At 40.1% G+C, this 13,906-nt stretch overlaps 1 long non-coding RNA gene across 1 annotated transcript in view; it reads left to right on the plus strand.

Annotated features, from left to right (window-relative positions):
- The window catches only part of LOC104989216, a 118,143-nt gene that overhangs the window by 38,994 nt on the left and 65,243 nt on the right, over nt 1-13,906 (plus strand). The window contains exon 2 of the long non-coding RNA XR_825351.1: nt 6,112-6,218. This is a non-coding gene — a long non-coding RNA (uncharacterized LOC104989216). The remainder of the gene's footprint in view (nt 1-6,111; nt 6,219-13,906) is intronic.

Genomic DNA, 13,906 nt, shown 5'->3' on the forward strand with positions numbered 1-13,906 from the left:
GACATTACTTTGCCAACAAAGGTCCGTCTAGTCAAGGCTATGGTTTTTCCAGAGGTCATGTATGGATGTAAGAGTTGGACTGTGAAGAAGGCTGAGCACCGAAGAACTGATGCTTTTGAACTGTGGTGCTGGAGAAGACTCTTGAGAGTCCCTTGGACTGCAAGGAGATCCAACCAGTCCATTCTGAAGGAGATCAGCCCTGGGATTTCTTTGGAAGGATGATGCTAAAGCTGAAACTCCAGTACTTTGGCCACCTCATGCGAAGAGTTGACTCATTGGAAAAGAGTCTGATGCTGGGAGGGATTGGGGGCAGGAGGAAAAGAGGACAACAGAGGATGAGATGGCTGGATGGCATCACCAACTCGATGGATGTGAGTTTGAGTGAACTCCGGGAGTTGGTGTTGGACAGGGAGGCCTGGCGTGCTGTGATTCATGGGGTCGCAAAGAGTCGGACACAACTGAGCGACCAAACTGAACTGAACTGATAGTTGAATTATATTGCTGTGTTAATACTGCTATACAGCAAAGTAACGGTTCTACATATATATATATTTCATATTCTTTTCAATTATGGTTTATCATATTGAAAAAAGGATATTGAATATAGTTCCCTGTGTCATACAGTAGAACCTTGTTGTTTATTCATTCTAGGTGTACCAGTTTGCATCTGCTAATCTCAGACTCTGACTTCTATCCTCTCCCACCCCACACCCTCTTGGTAACTGTCAGTCTATTCTCCGTGTCCCTGCCTTTGTTTCTGTTCATAGATGGGTTCATTTGTGTTATATTTTAGAGTCCACTTATAAATGATATCATATGGCATTTGTCTTTGTCTTTCTGAGCTACTTCATTTAGTATAATAATCTGTAGATGCATACATGTTGCTGAAAATGGCGCTATTTCATTCTTTTTAATGGCTGAGTAATATTCCATTGTGTGTGTGTGTGTGTGTGTGTGTATGTGTGTATATATATGTGTATATATATGTATCTATATATTATATATATATACTATTTATACTTCTTTATCCACTTATCTGTTAGTAGACATTTAGGTTATTTCCGGGTCTTTGTAATGAATTCCTTCTTGATCCTCTGCTTTCCTGCTAGTCTAGTTTTTACATCCTGAGTTTTTGAGGACCCAGACATTGGGCTCCTGCCTTCTCCCTGTTCTTTTTCCTAGAGCCAGGGCCAGGCATGCTGGTCCCCAACTCTGTCACTGGAGCTTCTTTTCCTGCTCCCTTGGAGCCTTGATGCTAACTATCTGCTGGTTCTGCCCTGACTCCTGCTTCTTTCCTTGCTCTGCCTCTCAGATTCTGCCTGCTCATCACTCTTGACAGGAACTCCCTTCCTTGTTTTATTGGCCTGTTCTGGCCTGTTCCCAGGTCCTGCTCTCTCTGATCATCTTCTTTTATTCTGATCCAGCCTTTAATTATCCACAGCTGATTTGTCCTCAAGGTCTACCTTCTCAGAGGGACTCAAGTTCCAGCTTCTTCAAGTCCTGTAGCTGGCGCCTGTCTCATGTACATCATCTGAAATCATCACTACTTCCTTTTTGGTATTTCTCGCCTTTCTTGATCTAGATTTGGACTTACTGCATGGATCATTAACAAATAAATATGTGTCTCCACAACTAATCACTTCCAATTTGGAGTTCAGTCTAGTGGATTACAAGGAAATAATAGCTCATATTGAATGACTTGACCTCACCAATAGGAACCAGGATCCCTGTGTTTCATGGACATGTGATAATATGATGTTTATTAGAATAACGTGTGGTACTTAAAACATTCCTACTTGTCTTCCCTGGTGAAATGTTCATCCTAATCTTTTCTTTTATCTCTGAGACCACTTTTACACAATTTTAATAGGTCATTAAATTAAATAGATTCAATTTTCTCTGTCTAGCCAAACTACAAATAGAAGAATCTCTGTATAAAACTAATAATGAAAGACATTTTGCCTGCCTCTTTTCTCTAGAAGGGTGTCTGCATGTCACCCATTAGCGAGGGGCACATTTTTGCTTTGTGCCCCTTTTCTTCTTTCTCTGTTCCAGGGAAATTGATTAGCAGACACAACTGTGGGTGTAGATGTGGTTTTTAATTTTTTTTTTTTTTTAAGAAAGAATTGGGCTTGGCTGGCACCTGGAACTATGTGGAAATGGAACAGCTCTTGGCAGCATGCACATGACAGCCTAGCACAGAGTCACACCAGAGGTGGTTTGCGATGTCGCCAGGTCTCTGCATCTTGGAGGCAGTGATTCCTGCCCCCTGTCCACTACAACACCCCCTCTTCCCCCCCACCCGCCTCCACCATCACAGTCTTTGTATAAACTCTCGGGGAGTTTACTCAGGACCAGCGCCTCAGTTAGGACTTAGCCATGATGGAATACTGACTATATTTTAGCTGGACTTCATGGGATGCTGGGCTTCCCAGGTGGCGCAGGGGTAAAGAACCTGCCTGCCAGTGCAGAAGACGTAGGAGACACAGGTTCAATCCCTGGGCCAGGAAGATCCCCTGGAGGAGAAAATGGCAACTCACTCCAGTATTCTTGCCTGGAGAATCCAATGGACAGAGGAGCCTGGCGGGCCACAGTCCATGGGGTTGCAAACAGCTGGACACTGAATACAGGCACACATGGGATACTAGTCAATAATCACTGTGAGATCGACTTGCAGGGTCTTTGGCTTTTAATAATCTTCATCATCTTCCTTCTTCCTTTATCAGGGAGATAACATAAGGTGTCTGTATTACCACTGCCATCATGCAACTTTAAGGATGGGATAGAAGTTAAATCTACAGTTGTGCTTTGATAGGCTATAGTGGGTATCTGTGGAAGATGCTGTTTTCCCACTCATCGGAAAAAGAAATCACCAGTCCTAGTGAAATGGGCCCTCTGTGAACTAGAAGACAGGAAGCAGACTGGTTATGTGGAATTTTGAGCAATGAGAGAGAACCACCCCCTTTATCCAATCGTTAGACCAGTGTTATCAACCGGGCTGCTGTTTACTTTGAAAGCGAAAGTGTTAGTCGCTCAGCCTTGTCCGACTCTTTGCAACCTCATGGACCGTAGTCCCCCAGATTCCTCTGTCCATGGGATCCTCCAGGCAAGAACACTGGAGTGGGTAGCCATTCCCTTCTTCAGGGGAGCTTCGAGACCCAGGAATTGAGCCTGGGCCTCCTGCATTGCAGATTGTTTACTTTGAGCTTTTTCACAATTTCTTTTTAGAAAGATAAAATCTGAAAATGTTTATATATGGTAACATTTTAGAGCAGAGTTTTAGAAAACTATGCTTTTCTAAGATAACATTTTTATTTCAATTATAATTGTCACTCTAAACAGCCAGTCAAGCTCATAGGTAATCAGTCTCATCAGGCAGTTGATTTACATTGTAAAAATATATGAATCATTAACCTAAATTTAAAAAGTAACTGATATCTCCTTGTTACATATTGTATGTGATACCTTTTGTCAGAGAGGTTAAAAGTGGTTTCACAGCCTTGCCAATAAAATTCCAAAGAAGTAAGAACTTACTTATATTTGCTAATTGAAGTTATTCTGGTTATGATCAAGAAACCCTGGCTGTGTCTCTGATGAAAATAAAAGGATTTTTCACTTTCAAGATTTTCTTAAGGGTAAATAGGGCTCCCTTGATTTTTCTGGTGTGTAGATAATTATACAGGATATATACAACTCATGCTTTTATGCTGCTGCTGTTGCTAAGTCGCTTCAGTTGTGTCCGACTCTGTGCGACCCCATAGACGGCTCCCTAGTGAGTGTTAATTCAATTTGGTTATCTTTTCGGTCTGCTTTTTGCATTTAAAGAGAATTTTTTCGTAGTGCCTTAACCCAGAAAATTAACTCCAATGATAAAAAAAGACTTGGGTTTTCACGGAGGTTAGCAGGGGGCATATTTTGGGAAAAGGATTTTTTTTTTTAAAGGCATCAGACCCAATTTTGCAGACTGTGGCTACTCTAAGCATGACCTGTGATGGACAGTATTAAACATGATACTGAGTTTGAAAGGGATGACTGCCTTTGGATAAGAGAAGAGCTACAGGTTTTTGACCTTGTGAGTCTGACGTTCCAGCCCCATCTCCCAAGGCTGTCTGCCCACGTGCTCTGTGCCCCAGTCCACCTCCCTCCTCCTGTGAACGACACCGTTTGTTTCTCTCATTCCTTCATCTTGGCAGTCTCATCTCCTCTGGACCTGTGAAAAGCCTAGATAAAAATAGCAGACAACATTCACTTCTGAAGCACACTGTATATTGTGAGGTGTTCTAGGTCCTTGATACATACCGATTCTTGTAATCTTCACAATAACCCAGTGATAGAGGTTCTAGTCATACTCCCATTTTACAGGAGGGAGTTGGGGCCTTAAGGGACTAAACAGTTTGTCCAAGATCACATGGTTAGCAAGTAGTGGAGCCAGGACTTGTACCCAGGAGTATAACGGAAGAACCCATGTTATTGGTCACCACACTATCGTGCACCTTGAACTCACATCAAATATATAGCACCATCATGGCATAATTAGCCAGCAGCATGTTGATCTCTTTGCTTAATTGTTGCTACTTATGATGAAGAATAGGCACCATTTCCGGTACCTGGAGTCACACACATAGTAGCTGCCCTATAACATTAATTATTGTCATCATTGTCATCCTCTTCATCTACCACTTATTAGGCACATTTATGTGTCAGGCACACTTCACATAAATTAGATTTAACTTTCACAATGATCATAATGAGGTTCATCTTATCCCTATTTTATTGTTGAAAAGACTTTGCCTTTAGGAAGTGGCAGAAATAGGAGTTTAAGACCCCTCTAGTGAGTTCCAGAATTCTTTCCCTTAACCATCGTACATTATATACTCAATAAATTAAGAAAATTAAAAAGGAACTGAATAGGTAAGAAAAAAGTCAACAATGTGACAAGTTTTGCTTCCCCAGGTTTTAGGATTTCTTCCTTACTTGTGTTAGATTCTAGAGCACTCAGATCATGTGTAGCTGTGTCCCTCAAGGTATGGGCGAGGATGTTCACCCTGGCTTTCTTGGACTCATGATCCTTCTGTCCTCTGGATTCTTCCACCTTACACAATTATTTTCTTCCACACATTCTGTTGATTACATATTCACTTGAGATAGCTGGTTATCCCTTCTATTTTAAAAACTTTAGGGCAGTTTAGTTTCCTACTTAATATGGAACTTTTCAGTTAGACTGTTTTGCTTGTAACACCGTAGTTTAAATCAGTGCAGAAATGCAAATTTTCACTGGTTGTAGGATTAAGAAGTTATTTTGGAGCGTGGGCGTACTTTAAAAAAGACAAACTGGTATTTAAATAACGAAGCATTTCCTTGGGCTTCCTTGGACAGCCAGTTGGCCATGTAAGAAACCTGACTGCTTATGAGAGGGGTGATCACGTACAAGAGAGATGCAGAAAAAGAAGTAGGCACAATCCAAAGTCAAGTTCCATCTTCTTTGTGGTCCAGAGTGGCAGCTAGGACTCCAAGGGCCACTGAAAGGCATTTTCCCCTGAAATGACTTCAGATGCCAAGTTGTGACCACCTCAGCTGCTATAACAAGGTTAACCTATGAGAACTGAAAAGGAATTGCCTTGCCTCTAGCTCACCAAGTCCCACCTGCAGCTTGACGCTCCCCTGGTGTCTGAAGCAGTCTATCACTCCTGCCCTGCCAGGGGAGGACCTCAAGCTGGATGAGAAGGTCTGGGGCTTTTTGCTGCACTTTTGGCAGCTTGCTGCTCTCTATTTAGGGACAAAGCCAAGTCCTAAAAAAAATGAAAAAAAAAAAAGAAAAGTGTAAACTGAAATGAAGTCTAGTTCTATAGGCCTTGGGAGGATATAACAAAAATTGCCTAAAATAAAAATGTATAAGGCAGACTGTGAACAGACACATTATCACTTTTGGCCATTATTTCTTTAGAGGGGAGAATCCTAGTTTCCATGATTGTGTTATTTTTGGGATTACTGATAGCTAATAGAACCAATGTAACATCTACAGGATTTTTTTTTTTTTTTTTTAGAGTTCTGGACTAGGTTTCCTAGCATAATGTGTTGTGATGCTCATGGTCTCTAATTCTTTTTTGCCAGGCCTATTTTATCAGTCCCCCGGTGTCCCACAGATTTCTGAGGCATTGGAATCCTAGCAACGGATTTTTCATTTAAGTAGGATCATCTTGATCACCAGCCTCCCACAGGTTGGTAAAAGTTTTGTGCTGCTTCCTAGCACTCACAGAGCATCCCTAGAGCATATTTTGTTGAGCCTGCTCTCCCACCAATTTAGCAGAAAAATATAACTTGCTTGTGAATCTACAATCATGTGTCAAAACTAGATGGCCTTCTCCTCGGCGACAACACTGCCTTAGTGGGGAGCTGGTTTTTGCTGGTTCATTTGTTTGGGAGTTGATTTTCTATAAGGATATGAATAATAGAAAAGCTTTTAACCTTTTAAAATTGGGGAGGCCAAATTAATAGTAGTCTGTTCCATTCCAAGAATTTTCTGATTATTTTTTATTCATTGTCCCTCAAATTTATATATATATATATATAATTCTCAGCAACATGTAATCAAGTGAAAGTTGAAATGTATACTAAATCATACAGAATGAGTTTTTGAAAGATTTCCCCCTAATTCTAAAAGTAGAAACAATATTAAAATTATGTTCCACTTTCCAGTAGAAACAACACTATTAAAAGCTTAGAAAGCAGTTCACTTCTATTAGCTCACTGAAGTCCCAATAATGTTTTGATGTGGTAACTATTATTATCTCCATTTTATAGACAGAAAAGTGAAGGACACTGAAGTACAGAGACGTTAGGCTCAAAATCTCAACACAAGTAACACTGGGCATCTGAATCCTGGGAAGTTAATTATTAGCCCACATTGCTAACAACTGATCTGTGTTTAAAGCGGAGAACTTCAAAAGCTTGAAAAAACCGCCCATTTCACCACCATTTATAGATCTGGTGAGACTGAAAGTCACTCAGTTGAGTCTGACTCTGTAACCCCATAGACTGTTGCCCGCCAGGCTCCTCTGTCCACAGGATTCTCCAGGCAAGAATACTGGAGTGGGTTGCCATTCCCTTCTCCAGGGGATCTTCTTGACCTAGAGATTGAACACAGGTCTCAGGCATGGCAGGAGGATTTTCTACCATCTGAGCCACCAGGGAATGGAAACAATTAAAGCTTAGCTATAGATACATGTATGAAACCATCATGCTGTATACAGTGAACTTGCACATTGTGGTCAATTATATCTCAATAAAGCTGGTAAAAGACGGAGCTACATTTGCTTTCTGAATTTTCATGTGCATATAACTTTAAAAAAGAGTTTATTTGCACATACAGTTTTGTACCCCACCCATACCTCTCCATGTCAAAAATCATTCTTCTTGACTGTGAAATTTTGCTACATAATGCTCCATTTTATGTAAGTACATAATTTGCATAATTAAATTTCTTATTAAAAGACATATACTTAACTTATATAATAATTTGCATAATTAAATTTCGTATGAAAAACATTTGTGCTATTTCTTCAGTGACCCTTTCTGTTTTTTTGTGAGTGTATCTATTATAGGTTTGTGGTTTCCATGAGGTTCATATATAAACAACATCTATAAATATAAAGATTTTTAAAAAAATTGATGATCTCAAGTTTGAACACATTCTAACAACTCTGCTTTTTTCCTCTACCTATCCCAAATTTAATGTTTTTGCCATAATATTTACATCTTTTTGTTTTGTGTTCCCTTAGCTACTTATTGATGATTTTACTATTTTTGTCTTTTTAACCTTCCTGCTAGCTTTATAAGGGATTAATCCATTACTTTTACTGTATGGTTGCCTTGATCAATGAATATTTCCCTTTCTTAATTTTCCCAATTCTACTTGTGGTCTTTTTGTTCTAAGAGAAGTCCCTTTAACTTTCTTTTTAAAAACATCTGTTTATTTTTAGCTGGAAGATAATTGCTTTACGATATTGTATTGGTTTCTGCCCTGGCTTCCCTGATGGCTCAGACAGTAAAGAATCTGCCCAGAGTGCGGGAGACCCAGGTTTGATCCCTGGGTCAGGAAGATCCTCTGGACAAGGGCATGGCAACCCACTCCAGTATTTTTGCCTGGAGAATTCCATGGACAGAGGAGCCTGGTGGGCTACAGTCATGGGGTGGCAAAGAGTCAAACACAACTGAGCAACTAACACTTTCACTTTCTGTCATATATCAACATGAATCAGTCACACGCATACATATATCCCCTCCCTCTTAAACGTCCCTCCCACTTCCTACCCAAGTCCGCCATAATATTCCAGGGTTTATATGTACCATAACTTCTTTATCCATTCATCTATTGATGGACATCTAAGTTAATTCCATGTCCTAGCTATTGCAAATTTCTTATAAAGCTAGCTTAGTCATACTGAACTGCTTTAGCTTTTGCTTGTCTGTAAACTCTATATTCCTCTTTCAAATCTGAGTGATAGCTTTGTTGGGTAGAGCATTCTTGGCAATAGATGTTTTCCTTTTATCACTTTGAATGTATTGTGCCACTGCTCCCTGACGCAATGTTTGCTGCAAAGCCAGCTGATAGTCTTATGGGAGTTCCTTTTCATATGATTGGTTGCTTTTCCCTTGCTGCTTTTAAGATTCTTTATCTTTAATTTTGCCATTTTAATTATAATGTATCTTGGTATGGTCCTCTTTGGGTTCATCTTTTTTGGGAGTCCTTGTGCTTCCTGAACATAAAGTCTGTTTCTTTTCCCAGGTTAGTGAAGTTTATAGCTATTATTTCTTCCAGTAAGGTCTTTGAGCCTTTCTCTCTTCTCCTTGTGGGACACAAATGTGAACATTAGTATGCTTGATGTTGTCCCAGAGGTCGCTTAAGCTATCCTCATTTTTAAAAATTCTTTTTGCTTTTAAGCTTGGGTGATTTCCAGTACTCTTTCAGTTCATTGATCTGTTCTTTTGTATCATCCAATTTACTACTGACTTCTTCTTGTGCATCTTTAATTTCAGTTAATGTATTTTTTTTTTTTAGCTCTGTTCAGTTCTTTTCTGCATTTTCTTTGTTGTTTAGTCACCAAGTCGTGTCTGGCTCTTTTGAGACCCCCATGGAGACCCCCAGGCAGACTGTAGCCTGCCAGGCTCTACTGTCCATGGGATTTCCCAGGCAAGAATATTGGAGTGGGTTGCCATTTTCTTCTCCTGGGGATCTTCCTGACCCAGGGATTGAACCTGAGTCTCCTGCATTGGCAGGTGGAGTCTTTGCCACTGAGCCCCCAGGGAAGCCCTCTGTGTTTTCTAACTCTTGGTTAAACCTCTCATGGCATTCATTCATTCTCCTGAGTTTGTTGAGCATCTTTATGATTAGTACCTTAAATTATATATTGGGTAGATTGCTTGTCTCCACTTCACTTAGTTCTTCTCTGAATTTTTGTTTCATTCCTGTGTTTAGGACACATTCCTCTATCTCCTCCTTTACACTAATTCTCTGTGTTTATTTCTATGTAATATGTATGTCAGTTAACAGTACCTGATTTCGTGGAAATGGTCTTATGTAGGAGACATCCTGTCAGGTTCAGCAGCACACATCCCTCTAGTCACCAAAGCTATATGCTCTAGGGGTGTCCCTGTGTGCACTGCAGGGGTCCTTCTGTTGTGGTTGGGCTGCCTTGTGTGGAGCACAAGTGTGGGAGCACTTGTTGGCTGTCAGGCCCTACATCATGTGGTGCCTGCTGGACTGCTGGTAAGTGAGGCTGAGTCCCAGCATGGCTGTTTGCATGGCTTGGGAAATCCTAGGACTGTTACTGGCCTGGTGGTGGGCAAGACTGAGTCCAGGCATGACTGGGTGGGTGGGCAAGACTGGTGTTGGCTTGCTGGTGGGAGGAGGGGCAGCCCCCGGTGCTAGAGGGAAGACTCCAATATGGTGGCTGTTAGCACAAATGTCCTCGCGGTAGAATGAGCCCCCAAAATGGCTGCTTCCAGCTTCTGTGTCACCAGGGGAAGTCCCAGTTACCTCCTGACTGTCTGGATATTCTCTGAGACAAGCAGGTAGGTCTGACTCAAGTTTCTTTCAAATTAGCCTCTGCACTGGGACACAGAATTTGTGTGTGTGTGTGTGTGTGTGAGAGGGTTTTTGTGTGTCCTTACAGAATGGAGTCTCTCTTTCCTACAGTCCCTTGGCTCTCCCATATTCAAGTCCCACTGGCCTCAAAGCCAGTCATTTAGGGGCTTGTCTTCCCAGTGTAGGACCTGTGGACCTGTGGGCTGGGGAGCCCAATGTCTGGCTCTAACCTCTTGCTTCTTGGGACAAACCTCTGCAATTGTAATCATCTTCCCCTTTTATGGCTGGAGGGGTGGGTCTTGACTATTCTGCAACTCTGCCCCTCCTACCCATTTCATTGTGGATCCTTCTTATATCTTTAGTAGCAGAAAATCTTTTCTGCTAGTCTTCAGGTCATTCTCATAGGCAGTTGTTCTGTAAGTATTTTTAATTTCAACGTACCTGTGGGAGGAAGTAAGCTTAGGGTCTTTCTACTCTGTTGTCTTTGCCAAACCTCAGGATAGGCACATTTTAAGTTTCTTGATTTGTATTTTCAATTACCCTCCAGAAAGATCGTCTCAAATTACATTAATCCTAGCAGCCAACAAGAGAGCATATTTGCCTGGACACTGGATACTTCTAGGCTATTATTCTCCCTATTCTTCTTATTTAATAGACAAAAAAAAAAAAAAAAAAGAAAAAAATTTCTCATTTCAGTGTGTATTTTTTTGATTTGCAGAAAGTACAAAAATGAACAAACATTATTTATCCCTTGAACAAATATACATGGTTCAAGTTTTAAAGAAACAAAGATTATTATGCAGATTGTGTACCTACAACACCTGCTTTCCAGACATCCATCAGTAACCCTCTCAAGGGGCAGCCACTCTAGCATTTTCTTGAGTGGCTTCCCCAAAATTATTACTCACATATAAGGAAAGGGGGGCTTCGCAGGTGGCTCAGTAGTATAGAATCTGCCTACCAAGCTGGAGACGCAGGAAGGTCAGGAAGATGCCCTGGAGACGCAGGAAGGTCAGGAAGATGCCCTGGAGAAGGAAATGGCAATCCACTTCAGTACTCTTGACTGGGAAATTCCATGGACAGAGGAGCCTGGCGGGCTACAGTCCACGGGATCGCAAAGAGTCAGACATGACTTAGTGACTAAACAACAACAACCACCAGGAAACGAACATGAGAGCAAACACATGTGTATGTATATATGTGTGCCTATGTTTTCCTCCACAGACAGAAGCACATACCCTACACATTGTTTTTTTCCTTGTTTTTTTTTCACTTAGCATAATATCTTGGAGATTTTTCCATATTAGTAAGTGAAGAACTGCCTTACTACTTTCAATGTCTATATACTATTGCACTATAAGGAAAGAGCTGCAAATATTAACATTTTAAAAATTGTCTATAGGCATTTCTTCTTTTGCAATTGCCTGTCAATATTTTTGGAGGCTTCTGTTATTGTAGTTTTATTATTTTGGTTATTGCTAATGATTTGTAAAACTTCCATGCGTAATATGATTACCAGTCCATTTTCACCAAATGATGCAAATTTTATTTCACATTTCATTGTTGGCCTTTCAGTTTCATTTTATGATTATGGGTTTTTTTATAGTTTGTTTTGTTTTTTGTTTTGGTGTGGATAGAGAGAATTGTTTTTATATAATCAAATCTATCAATCTTTTTGGTTTTGTTTGTGAATAATTTCCTGGGTGATCAAAACCTCCCACTGTCCCTTGGTTTACTTGAATTCTTTTGACATAGTATCATAGGATTTGAACTAGAAAGACCTAAGAGGTGATGGAGGAAAAATTTCCAGTCAATGCAAAAAAGCCCCAGAGCAATACTGATAGATAAAGGCCTTTCTATGCTTGAATGAATCAGTGACCCCAAACTTACCACCTAACAAAACACATTCCATTGGCCAGCTCTCATAAAACTCTTTATTGAATAAAGTTTTAAGGTCTCTCCTTGAATCTTTTGTCTAATTTTATCTTAATAAACACAAAACAGATTTATTTTCTCTTCTACATATAGTCATTTTATCATTTTATCATAATTTATTCCTTTTTATTATTTTTAAAGAATCTATATTTTAGGTGTATTGTTTAAAATCTGCAAGATAATGCTATAAGAAAAAAAACTCCAAATGGTATGGAAGGATTACCTTATGATAATGTATATGTGAGTTTTTACCATCTTAACAATTATTAAGTGTTCAGTTTGCTGGTTTTAAGGGCATTCACATTGTTGTGAAGCAGATCTCTAAAATTTTATCATCTTGTAAAGCAGAAACTCTGTGCACATTAAACAACTTACCTTTCCCCCCTTCACTCAACCCTTGGCAACTATCATTCTACTTTCTGTTTCTATGAATATGACTCTTTTGGACACATAATGTAAGTAGACTCATACAGTTTTTAAATTTTATGATTGGTTTATTTCACTTAGCATAATGCCTTCAAGGTTCATCTGTGTAGTAGCATGTGACAGAATTTCCATCTTTTCTGAGGTCACATAATAGGTCAGTAGGTGCCCAATATGCTACTGGAGATCAGTGGAGAAATAACTCCAGAAAGAATGAAGGGATGGAGCCAAAGCAAAAACAATACCCAGCTGTGGATGTGACTGGTGATAGAAGCAAGGTCCGATGCTGTAAAGAGCAATATTGCATAGGAACTGGAATGTCAGGTCCATGAATCAAGGCAAATTGGAAGTGGTCAAACAAGAGATGGCAAGAGTGAATGTTGACATTCTAGGAATCAGGGAACTAAAATGGACTGGAATGGGTGAATTGAACTCAGATGACCATTATATCTACTACTGTGGGCAGGAATCCCTTAGAAGAAATGGAGTGGCCATCATGGTCAACAAAAGAGTCCAAAATGCAGTACTTGGATGCAATCTCCAAAACGACAGAATGATCTCTGTTCGTTTCCAAGGCAAACCATTCAATATCACAGTAATCCAAGTCTATGCCCCAACCAGTAACACTGAAGAAGCTGAAGTTGAACGGTTCTATGAAGACCTACAAGAGTTTTTAGAACTAACACCCAGAAAATATGTCCTTTTCATTATAGGGGACTGGAATACAAAAGTAGGAAGTCAAGAAACACCTGGAGTAACAGGCAAATTTGGCCTTGGAATACGGAAAGAAGCAGGGCAAAAACTAATAGAGTTTTGCCAAGAGAATGCACTGATCATAACAAACACCCTCTTCCAACAACACAAGAGAAGACTCAACACATGGACATCACCAGATGGTCAACACCGAAATCAGACTGATTATATTCTTTGCAGCCAAAGATGGAGAAGCTCTATACAGTCAGCAAAAACAAGACCGGGGCTGACTGTGGCTCAGATCATGAACTCCTTATTGCCAAATTCAGACTTAAATTGAAGAAAGTAGGGAAAACCACTAGACCATTCAGGTATGACCTAAACCAAATCCCTTATGATTATACAGTGGAAGTGAGAAATAGATTTAAGGGCCTAGATCTGATAGATAGAGTGCCTGATGAACTATGGAATGAGGTTCGTGACATTGTACAAGACACAGGGATCAAGACCATCCCCATGGAAAAGAAATGCAAAAAAGCAAAATGGCTGTCTGGGGAGGCCTTACAAATAGCTGTGAAAAGAAGAGAAGCGAAAAGCAAAGGAGAAAAGGAAAGATATAAACATATGAATGCAGAGTTCCAAAGAATAGAAAGAAGAGATAAGAAAGCCTTCTTCAATGATCAATGCAAAGAAACAGAGGAAAACAACAGAATGGGAAAGACTAGGGATCTCTTTAAGAAAATCAGAGATACCAAAGGAACATTTCATGCA

Source organism: Bison bison, unplaced genomic scaffold (assembly GCF_000754665.1).
Source record: "Bison bison bison isolate TAMUID 2011002044 unplaced genomic scaffold, Bison_UMD1.0 scf7180017864148, whole genome shotgun sequence".
NCBI lineage: Eukaryota > Metazoa > Chordata > Mammalia > Artiodactyla > Bovidae > Bison > Bison bison.